Below are 12,607 nucleotides of genomic sequence, written 5' to 3'. Positions count from 1 at the left end.
GGGTTATAGCAATGCCTGTGAGCAACTACAGCAAAAAAAATGAGAACACTGAGCTGTGAAAAATAGTTCATACTCTTCTTCTTTAAGGCTTTTTCTTACAATCCTAATTAGACATGTGCAAATAATTGATTTTTCAGTTTGGTGGCTGAACCTAAAAAATACTTTCTAATTTGTTTCAGGTCAACCCTGAACTGATTTCTTTTCTTTTTGCCAACATAAAAAGCAGCAGAAACAATATTTGGCTTTCAAGCACTTTTTACTTTTATGAAAATGATTTGTAGCTGGTTTTTTTTCTGAATGAAATAGGATTTGACTTCTTCAAGGAATAATTTTTAAAATTTTATTTAAAAAAAAATAATTGGAATTTGATCCCAAAGTCTACAAATTATTTTCTTAGACCTAAAACCTCTCCTTTCATGTGAGGTTTTTCCCCATTCTAATTTGAATGCAGGCACAATCTCCATTGTGAAAAGCCTTTAAATTTTTTTTCCTTAATTTCACATTATTAGACCGAATTCTGCCCTCATGTAAATGGAGCAATGTAGCTTTCACAACCACAAGGTCCTGAATCAGCAAAGCACTTGTGTATGTCCTTAATGATAAGGAACCTGAGAAGGCATTTGTATTTCTTTCTTGAAAACTGGGTCAATTTAAAAAAAAAAAAATTAGCTGAACATCATTTCAGCAGCTTATTCCTGCATTTGTGTCCCCTCCGCCCTCTGTGTCTGTGTTAAGTATAGTAACTCTTCTGGATTTTCCAAAATCTTGACTGTCCTGTCGGGGGTTCCCACAACACATGCTGAGGGAGAAGCGATGGAGGGCGGTCTATAAGCTCCCAATCCACACTGCTGATTCCTGAACTGAGAAGCCCTTGGTGTGCTTCTGATCTCCAAGGTCTAGATCCACACTTTTGCCACAAGCAGGTTGTATCTTGGGGTGATCACTGGCTGTGTACAACTCTCCCCACACTTATTATTGTGTGGAGGAGATCCAGGCATATGGTCTAGATGAGACCCAAGGGAGACTTAGGTCAAGCTCTCAGCCCTTGTAACCGGGTGAACCAGGATCCCTGAGTTTTCCCACAGTGCAAACCTTCAGCAGTTGAGGAGTTGTGGACCATTCCCATCCCACCATTGCCCCAGTAGCTAACCGCTTACAAAAAAAACAGGAGATGCACAATGAGATAGTAATTGATTGTATCAGCAAATGAGGAAAACTGTCACTTGGGCAAAATCAATAAACTGAAGAACAAGGAAAAAAAAAAAGACATCAAACTTCTTTAGCAATTTTGGCTGCCACTTGTATTAACAGTTCCCAGGGCTTTTTAAGAGGGATAGTGATTGCCATACTGCTTCAACAAGTTGCCTAACTTCATATTCTTTCTGTTTCTTTACACTTTTCTTTTCCTTTTTTCAGTTACGCATGAATTGTAGCTAAAGACAAGAGTAAAAGCATTTCCTCCTATTTAGGGTGTGCTAGAGGAAGCTCATTTCAGGACATTAAAATCACAGCCAGATCCAGAGCCCTTTGTTAAAACCTGCTTTTGGAGAATCCTGACCCCTGCTGCTGCCTCTTTTCTGAGAGTGGTGCCACCGCTCTTGGCAAACTGGGCCTCCGCTCCTCTTCAGAGGATCCTCATCAGATTCAGACTAGGAAATCCTTATTCCCGAGTGGGGAATGAGGCAGTCATTGCCATCTGCTCTGCCAGCTCTGTGGGTAGCTCCTATTTCTCCTTTCTGTCTGTTCAGGCTCAAGCCTTGGAGTCCATGCTCCTAAGCAGAGAAGGTCCCTGCAGCTGTCCTGTGCTTGGGTCCAGCTCACGTTCCTGGTCCCAGAACCAGTTGCTATTCAAATGACAATATACACCTTCCCATTCTCAGTCCCAGCAGAAGAGAGGAAGGAGGAGGAGCCCCAGCTGAAGGAGTTTTTGCCCCTTCCTTCCAACTGTTTACTAATTTTCTCCCCAGGCACTTAAAATTTGAGGACCCACTGATGCACAAATGTTAAAATCCCAGAAAAGGGGTCAATCCGTCAGGTAGAGGTTTTGCCATGTGTGTGTGCACACCTCTCTTTATGTGCAATTGTGAAGGAGCAGAACAAACAATGCTGCAGTGTCCGTGCATACCCAAATGTTCCCAAAGTTTGAAGGTGATGCAATATGTGCGAACTGGCTTGGTCGCAGAAAAGAGACTAATCCAGGTGAGTTATACTGACATATTGTGAAGCTACGGATTTCCATCAGTTCTGTCACATCACTTGACTTACACTGGAAGAAGTCTGGGTCTGTGCTCCATGACAAAAATCTTTGCAGCACTGAGACAAAACACTGGACTTTGCTTCCCACAGTACGAGCATCTGCATGTATTTGCAGATGACATTTATTACATATCTGGTATTGGCCTCCACATCTGCCAAAATAGTTTTTTCGAAGTATGCACTTACAATGTGTTTAAACAGCCTGGTTACAGCCTAACCTGGACTGACCACTGTCTACACCAGCTGTTACAGTGGACCACTACGTGGAAAACTCACAGGAACAGAAAGTAAATAGCAGGTAGAGGTAGCCTGACTCTGGTGAAGTCAGAGCAGTATTTAGGAGGGAGAGAGTCCTGGAAATTAGTCTCTATTCCCAACATTGCTTGCACATTTTGTCCAATAAATGTTAAATGCATGCAGCGCAGGCAGTAGTAGCATGTGGCACAGCAACAAGGGCACAGGATCTTACCTCCCTCTCCTTACAGAGCCTCTGTGCCATAGGACCACGCAGTCAGGTCACCTCTCGATTAGTCTCTTTTTCACACAGACTCCTCTAAGTGGTAGATGTCTACATGTACATGTCTACTTGTGAGCTAATGTTTGAGCTCCCACTATAGTCAACTCTATTGGTTAGCCTAAAGATAGGCACCTACTGCCGTTGAGACACCCTTGAGTCTCTGAGATGAGTCTCAGAGCCAGCAGACATGAATCAGGATTTATGGTAGCTGGGTGCTGAGCACTCCACAATACCCAGAATAAATACCCAGATGTGTGTAGACAACTGAATCCCATCCTAGAGATCTAGATGACACAGACAGTGGAAAATAGAAAGCATCTCAACTGACTAAATATAGGTCAGCTTAAAATCACTCTAGTCTCTGTGAGCTGTTGACTGAATCTACACTGACTCTTTTGGGAGCTTCAACACCTAGCTAAGGTTTAGAAGTGGACACCCTGGTTTAAGTGTCTTAATCTGAGAGCTGTGACTCGACCCTATGAATCTATTACCTTTTTTTTCACAACAGCTTTACTCTGTCAGGTAGGACAGCCCAAGCACTTAAACTCTATGACTGAAACTACATTGGTAATTGAATTTAGAGCCATACAGGCTTAGATCTGAACTACTAGCGAATTTAGGCAAGCTAGACTGTCAGAATCTAGCCATTATTTCTGAATGCTGCAAAATCTAAAATTGTTTATTAGATTTAGAGCAAATATGATCAGATGATTTTAGAGCAAATGGAAAGATCTGTCTGTGAGACTTCTCACTGAGCAAAAGGCTGAGTGCCAACATTTAACTGAAGTTTCTTGCAGAGGTAAAAATACTTGTATTTATATCAAAGCCACTCATTCAAAACTATCACATTCTAACCAGCTGCTGTTACTGTCTCATGGCCATTTGGTAGTGCCCATATATAATGATCCCAGTCTAGTTGCCGCACAAGGAGGTTCTATCATTGCAAAGGGTCCATTCAACTCCCTCACACATAGTTTTTGAAGGGAGGCCAAAGAGAGACCTGTCACTAATGCTTTTACTCACCCTTGCAAGTAAGGCCTGAGCCACATTCACTGGACATTGTATAAGGGCAAGAAATGTATCTTCCCAAGGTGTTTAATATATTTCTTCAACTTTTAGATTGTCAGTCTGATACCCTTCACTGGAAAATCAATGCACATAAAATGAATACATAAATGAATGGCAGCAGCACTAAAAGAAGCAGTGTCAAGAGACTCTGAGAGAAATAGTAGATTATTTCTGACAAAAATATCTGTGAGTTCTAAAAAGACAAATGAAAAGACATCAGAGGGGCAGGGAAAATGAGATCTTTTCTACCTGTGCTGACTACAACTGTAGCGAGAAAATTTTCCCTGACACATAATAATTCTGGCAAAAAATCATCTCTACATATCTAAGCAGTTGTACCTTGAACTCTTTTAATATGATGGCAAGCATTTTTTGCAGGTAAAGATGCAAGGTAGAAAAGTAAATATTTTTAGCATGAAAATCTGTGGCTTGCTGCAAACAGACTGACATTGTTGTAGGAGAAAAGTATAATTAATTTGCAGGATTCTTTTCCAAAATAGAAAGGCTTTATTCTACAAGTGAAATCTTCATAAACTAAGCGGTTCATCTTGCTATCTGTAAATTCAGTTATCTGTAAAGTCAACTCCCACTCCCACTGCCTCCTCAAAGGGCTTAAATCTGAAAAAATGTAGAACTGTAACTAACACACAAAAACTGGGTAGGGAAAAGAGTGACAAGATTAAAAGGGCAGATGAAACCATGCAAATCATCAATGAAATACAGTGTGTTAAGCACAGATTACCCAGACAGCTACATAGGATTTGGGAAGTTCACTATAGGGCAGGCTCAGCCACGTGCTGTCCCCCAGAGTAGGGAGGTAATTGATGATGTTCAAGGCCTGCTGAAAACAGGGACAGCACCTACAGGTAAGCTTGGACCCCAGGTTTAGAGACTGACAGGCATTTGTGATAGCCCAGGCTAATTGCTTTTAGGTCTGTGGCTCCTGCAAAGGACTCCCCTGGCAGGGGAGAGGCCCTCTTCACTGAAGCAGCCATGAGTTGTGAGCTCCAGAGGAGCAAGGTAAGGGTTACAATGGAAGTTAAAAAACTTTAGTGAAAAAATATCTATAAGCCAGGCAAACTGGAGAGGAGAAAGGAGTTGGGAGAAGAACTGGGTGATTAATTATAAATAACAGACAGACAACTTGACTGCATAAGACTCAAAGACAAGCATCAGCTTTAGAGGAAAAAGACGTTTTCAGTGTGCCTAAGTCATGGGTCAGTGCTGGATGTGACAGGAAAGAAGAGAGATTCTTGTTCTGAAACCTTGTTCTTACCTCTGTCTAAGCCCTCTTCACGACATAACAGTAGGAAAGAGTTGTTAAGTGTACAAAACAGCTGCTGCTGTGCTTTCTACTGTCTCACACAGTCCTTTGATCACCAAAATATATAAGCAGAGGCCCAAGTTCATCGCTAAGCAGCAGGCTGCTTAAACCCATACCTAAATTCAAGTGTGTGACAAAGTTCTGTTCATGTTAGTAGGACATAAGCTTGTAACAGTTTAAATCCACATGAGTGTTTTGCTGAAGAGTGATGGGGAATGGAGGCAGTAGTGTGAATCCTCTGCCCAGCATCACCAATGTCAGAGGAAAGGTCACATGAAGCTAGAGAGCCATCAGACTTTAGCTGCTTTCTCAGTCTCAGCCATTGCCGGTTTGTGCCTGCTCATTCATTTTCTGCAGCAGTTCTTGAGCTTCCCCTTCTCATAACATGGGTATGAATTAGGGAGAGGTGGAGCATGAGTGAAACATGAGAACACCTGAAGGGATCACTGGATCATCTAATCCCATTACCACCATCATGGGACACCATGCACTAGTCTTTCAACATCAGGAAGGCCCTACAGGACACCTTCTCCCATGCCAAAGTCCTGGCTTATAGGACAGACTATAGCATCTTCCCCTTGCCCAATGTAGGAGATTCATTTCTTTGTCTCTGCCGCAATTCAGCTCAAGTCAGCAGTTGGTAGGCTGGTTTACACTGATGAACTTTCCTCAAGGAACACTTGGGAACTTCTATTCGCAGTCTGTTCTGAAATTACAGCCCATAAAAAAGAGGGAGAAACAGAATGTTGTTCCCTGTCTGACTGACTGATGGGAAGACTGACACAGAGGACAGTGTTAAAATGTTTCTCCTACTAATAAAAAGAGAGGATGAGACAGAACCTATTCGGAGCCTTCTTGCAGTCTTATCACAGAAGAATAAAAGCAGTGTGAAAATCCGAGTCTGACAGGTTGAGGATTCATTTAAGGGCATGTACGTGATATACTTTCTTTTTCATTCTCCTCTAAACATTGCCTTGGCTATCAGTTTCTTTGCAACATCAGTTTTGTTCACTAAAAACATTTCTTTTCTGCATTTAGATTCCTTCTTCAGGTCCTCTTCTTCTGCTGGAAGGGTGAGTGACCCAGTTTTTATATATAAGTATATATGTGTGTGTGTGTATATATATAAACAATATATACTATGTATACACAAATATATGCATTTACACAGCTACTTACTTTTGAACCAGACACCTGAGCAAAGGAAATATGGGATCTTCCTGCTGTAGGACTTATTCTTCCTTGCCCAGTATTCTCCCCACTATTTGTTACATTCACTCCTCCCAGCACTGTGAAAATGAGTTTATAAGCATTTGGGACCTGAGAAGTGCGGTTCTGTTCAGTCTCTCAAATCAATAGTTTTAGTTGCTGCTTAAAAGCTGTAAAGGAATCAGTCGCTATAACAGCCACTGAAATTGTGTTAGAAACTTTGGGAAAAATTAACTGACCCGTGACATAAAGGGTTCACACAAATTCACAGTATTCTATTCATTTTTACTAACATCTACTAGGGAAATGTATAAAGACTTTTAAGAGGCAGCAAGGTGATGGCACTGACAGCCAGCTGGGTTCTGGGCAAGCACCTTCATGGCTGGGAATGGCACCAGGGCTTTGCCAGCTCTTCTTCGAGAGACAGGAAGAAGAGCAAGAAATGCAAACTCTCCCACAGATGGGATTCCTCACACCTCACTTCAGATGTCTATAATGTAAATGCCTATGTTTGAGGTAGCTATCCCCAGGTAATTTTACCTGGAGGTAAAACATCTTTCTATTGCCAGATCCAGGGATCAGCCTGACTCATCAGATGCAAGCAATGTGTAATTATGTAGGCTAATTGCGGTTGCAATTTTCTCCAGTTGTAATTTTGTTGTTTTAAAGTTCGGAGATCTGTTCAGTTTACTTGAACCACACCTGCTCAGAGAGCAATTCTAAAATTTTGCCTCATACTTTTTTTATTGACATAATGATTATAATTATCACTCCACTTCAGTTAGCAATGTTTTTGATGTGGCTTCTGAGGGCTCAAAGTTGACTGTACAGGGAACAATATTCCTTCCAAAAAATGCTGATTTTGACCTATGTAAAATATTTCACACAAATGTGAATGTCATTCTGGAACCACCACTCTCTTCTTGCTGGTAGAAGATACGTCCAAGCAATCTTAATAAAAAGAACAGAGTAGCTCTGATCGAAGCTAACCACAACATAGCAGAAACAGTGAATTTTTCCCTCCACCTTCAACACAATTCCAATACAATCTAATACTCACTTCAACAGGTCTGAAATATATTTTGTCTTGAGCAAACGCAAAAATTTTATTTTCATGTCATCATTTCAATTATTAACTTATACTAAATGATAATGTGTATTCTATCATAAAGTTAAAAACTATTATTTTGTTTTATTGAAAGTAGACATAGCATTGGAAGTAAGCAGTTTAATCTTAGCCAAACAAACCATTTTGTATGTATGAAAATGAAACATCTCAAGAACACAAATAGAAATTTTTCATTTTTCTAGAATTTTGAAATATTTGGCTTCTTATCCCATTTCATATCTCAGAGTTCCTTGAGAAATGGAAATTCAGACAAAGCCTGGTGAAATGTCATGGGGGAAAATAATATTCAAGTACTCTGAAGTTTACTCAAATTCAGCTACAACCATTTAGAAGAATGGTGAAGAATTATTATTTCTAAAAACTGGATGATTTTTAAAATTAGTGTCATTGTGGCACTCCATTAAAAAATCCATATGATACAAACCAAACAGACTACTTGAATTATTATTACTGAGAAGACATAAAAAATCTTGTGGTCTTTGCACAGAAATAAATGAACAGATAGTGCTTCATTCAGGTCTTCTCTCTGAGTCTCTCAATATGACTTGGAAAGCTAATAAATTTAAGCCCCAGAAAGATCAACCCATTATTGGTATTTTCAGTAATTTTAGAAAATGGTAATGAAAAATCAATTAAATGGAAGCACTCAAGACAAAGTACTTAGATGTTTTCTCAGACTCCAATTATAAAGACCAAAGAGCAAAACCTTCCAGCAATCATTAGCATCAGAGGAGATCTTTTTACTAAGCTATTTAAAAGCTAGATGTGCACCTAAATCCCTTCTCATGAAAAACATCTTCCTTCTGTCTAAAATTTCCCAGAAGTATAAATGTTGAGGCATTGGTGTGCAAATGGAGCAATTAAAAGGAAGATTAAAAGAAATTTAAAGAATACATTTCCTTCATAACTGCTCTTATAACTGCTCCAATGTTCCTCTGAGTCTCATTTGACTTCCCCAATGAATTTTTAGTCTTATTCTAATATCAACATCAGTCACAATCTCTCCCTGCAGAGCAACACATCTATTCTCAGGGAAAAGAAGGGCAGACAGATACAGAGCCTATCTTCTAAATCAAGCCAGAAATCTCGTGAACTAGTTATGTATTTTGTTTTTATTCTTGCATTGCCACAGCCATAGGGAAGACACAGCAGGTAAAGAGGTACTCACTGTGGAGAGAAAAATATCACAAAGATTATAAACTACATTTAAGCCACGTAGTTCTCATGAAAGTCAGGTGTATTTAAATAAGCAGAACTCACATTTATTGGAAAAAATAGGTTTTGTTTTTGGTATTTTTTTGCAAAGGCAATTTAGGACTTTGCCTTTTTTTACTGAGTGTAACATAATAAACAATTGTTTTTAAGATTTGAGTGATCACAAGCAGTTTATAGAGATAGGCACTTTTGCTGAAACAAAATCTTTATGAGGAAAAATAGCTATCTTTGCCCAAAGGAATGGCCTTATTTATTTGAAAATGAAATGGCTTAAATCTTTGAGGGATTACCTGAGTTGTCACCTTCCTAGATTACAAGCTATATGCAAGGAACCCGGAACTGACCCATCTTGAGTTTAAAAGCTCTTTATAGCTCTCATAATTTGGACAACTCTGCTGCTGCTGAAACAATTTGATCAATATGATCTCTACAGTTGTCTCGTATACAAGTTGCAGTTAATGGAAAGAGAAAAGAGTCAGCACAGTTAGGATTTTATTCCCAAAACAGTTTCCCAGCTTGATTACTCAATAATAAAAGGCGGCAAAACACCTTCTACCACCTTTGATGGCCAAAACCCTACAACTCTCCCTCCAGGAAAGGACCCAGTAACAGCAATACATGTTTGATTTCTCCTACTTGGATCTGGATGCTGAGGCAAGGTGAAACCTTCACCTCATGTAGGGCACAGCAGCTCGTCTCTGACGGGCATAAATTTTGAGAGCACCTGAGGTTCAATGCTCAACACTTGCAATTGTCTCCCTTTTACTTCAAAGTCACACTGACACTGTGGGCTGTCAAATGCTTGATTTGTATTCAGCAGCCTTATTTAATTGCCTTCAACTGCTTCTGTATTAACAACTGCATAGTCACTCTTCTCTTAGACAATTAAACCAATGGTGCCTAGGGAGTGCAGAGGAAAAGAGTTCTCCAGATGTGAACCAGCATAAGAGAAACAGAGAGAAATAGAGGGAGAAATATAGCACAAATCCAGGCCACGCTCGGAATAGACTATAAAATGTCTGCAAAAGGCTTAACAAGATTTAAGAACCAAGGAAAATAATAGAAAGAATAAACTACAAAATAATTTACAAAAACCTGTCAAAGAAGCAAAGATCAGTTCCATTATGCTGTCCACTATTGACAACGCTATGCAATCCATGGTTAGCATACTGAAAGTCTTAGTGCCTAGAAAGAATGTCAATATGGAGTGAAATCACCTTGTCCCTTTGTCACTTCTAGAATTGCTATTGTTCAACTTACGTAAGGCCCATAGCTATTTTACACTGATTGGCAGCAAATCTTAAACCATCCAGAAGTTAGATGTGAAAAGACATATTAAGTTATAAAACCCATCTGCTTATTTTTATGGGATTGTTTCCTAATCTATTACTCTTCAACAAAAGGATTACAAACCATTGTCTTACATGACTTTGAACTCAAAATCAGTCTGTGCTTTTTGAACATTTAGGAATGTGTTTTCTGTACAAAAGCAGCAAAATAAGGTTGATTACCTTACTTTCTAAATGTATGGTACCTTATAAGTCTTCAAAGAAAACCAGAAGAGCCATTTATTCAAAATTGCTGGATGGAAAATTGACCTCAACACTATTTTAGTTCCAAGGCTGGACTGAATCACATTTCATGCTCTCCATACCTTCTAGATAGTTTATTTAAAACTTTCAAGGGTTTGTACATTGGTTCTAAGATCTTCCATTTCCAAACTGCAACTGAATGAATGGACTCAGAGTGCATCTCTGTACTGAGCTGTACTTCTGCTCCTTTGTCAGCTGTAGATGGAGCACAATGCAGTGTCTTCTCAGGTGCTTCTACCCACTCAGAATGGGAGAACAGAAATATCATATTCATGATAACCCAGTGGCGAGTAGTAGTAGTTTGTGAGATGAAACATGACATGCTAAATGCCCTTCAACCCAACTTGTTTGTGGGTTTGATACTGCTTAGCACCAGACCTGACAGTTTCAGGCTTTGAGCAGTCTATGTGGATGACTGTATTCTTTCAACCTTTGAAGGAAGCACAGAAGGTAGGTGGCTTGATGTCCTGGACAATGGCTTCCAGTTATAATAAATGGGAGCTGAAGGTGATGTGGTTAACATTCACAGAGTTTATAACAAAGAGCATGCTGTAAGAGTCATTATGAGGCATTAAAATAATCCTTCCTCTTTTCCCGTCAGCAGCGTGGCTCTCAAACTTTCAGCTTTCATTAGTGTCCCATCTTTCTTCTGACAGGCATTGTTGACCTTGTTCTCAGTGTATACATGGGGCAGTCAGTTCCCCCATTCTTTCCCTGAAACAAAAAATTCTCACTTCCTTTTCAGAGCAAAAACACAGGTATATTTGGAATTTAGGGTACACAATCAAGGAACGAAATGACACGTAGCTTCATGATAACCACTAGTTGCAGTGTTCTGCAGGACACCATCTTACTTGGCAATCAAATGAGCTTATGTTTGCTTTGAACTTTTTGCTTCCTTGCGAGAACAACTCTGACTCAGTTATGACTCTGTGATGGCATGTATACTGATCACATAGTTTGATTTGGAAAAAAATCCAGATCAGTCATCAGCAATCTGCTAAGCCCTGAATGCATTTGTATAGATGGCGTCAGTATTACAACTGCTCTGCACATGTTGGGCTCTGATACGTTTTATAGAACTACTTCTGTATAAATTGTTCTGCTAACAATCACTTATTTATTCAGACCTTCATATCTCAAGTTCCATACTCTTCACCTGACAGTAAAATAACCATTAGAACAACAAATTGACTGTGGTGTAACGTAATAGAAACTAGCATGCATTTTTATATGCTAAGGCTAATTACAGTTACAATTCCCAACCAACCACTGCAAGGTGTAAGTTTGTACCCCATCACAAAGTTCTAGTCACATCAGAAGCCACAAGTCCAGAGCTTAAGTTATACAGCCACTGGAAGCCCCCTGCAGAATTATACTTCCAATAATTTAAAACAGGTTTATTTTTCATATTTTATACTAACAAAGACCTAAGCCAGGCTCCATGGCCTGCCTTCAAATCTCCAAAGAGTTGTTTTCAGCCTGGAACATATCTTCCATCCCTTCCTAACCAATTCTTAGGACTTTTCCATTGCCTTCAGAGAGTATTTCTTCCTCTCTGTACACCATTGCTGCATCTTCTCTCAAAGCTCCGGTATTCCCACTATACTTTTCCAAGACACACACCACCACCTCCAGATACTCTGATTTCTCTCTGGCTTTTTACTCCCCACTGGAATGGCAAGTCCTCTGCTCCAAAGGATCTAATAATTCTTCAGCTTAAGCAACTTCATACTTTCTAACCAAACTCAGAAGTTCTATTGCCACAAGGTTTGCAACCAGACGGGTGCTGAATTCCATGAATTATTAAAGTAAACTAACATTTCTTCAGTATTTTATTCAAGACTGCCTTGAGTCTTACCCTACTGCTAGAACCGTACTGATGTGCCCATGTGACTGTGCTTCTGCTGATGTTATAAAGCATGTTGAATTTATGACTCATCTCCATCTTAAAGATAGTCAAGATGCACACATATACACAAAGATCAAAAGGCTTGTCATCACTTAACCTTTTCAAATCCAGTTTATTTGCTATTTGATGTCAAATGCGGAAAGCCTTATCTGATCGTAAATGCTGAATGCTACTGACCATGACTCATTTTTGAAGTCTCATCACAGTAGGAAGCTTGAGTCAGAAACTGCTTGCTCTTTTATTGAAGATCTTAATGTGTGACAGGTATTGCTTATTAAGTGATGTGAGGTATAAGAGAAGGAACAATATATTCTACTCGTTCACATATCAGATTCTGTGTCAGCGAGATAACTGCATCCTAACGTAACAACCAGATTTCAGTGGT

The sequence above is a fragment of the Ciconia boyciana genome, chromosome 1 (genome assembly GCF_034638445.1).
Source record: "Ciconia boyciana chromosome 1, ASM3463844v1, whole genome shotgun sequence".
Classification (NCBI taxonomy): domain Eukaryota; kingdom Metazoa; phylum Chordata; class Aves; order Ciconiiformes; family Ciconiidae; genus Ciconia; species Ciconia boyciana.
Note: the sequence above shows the minus strand (reverse complement) of the source record.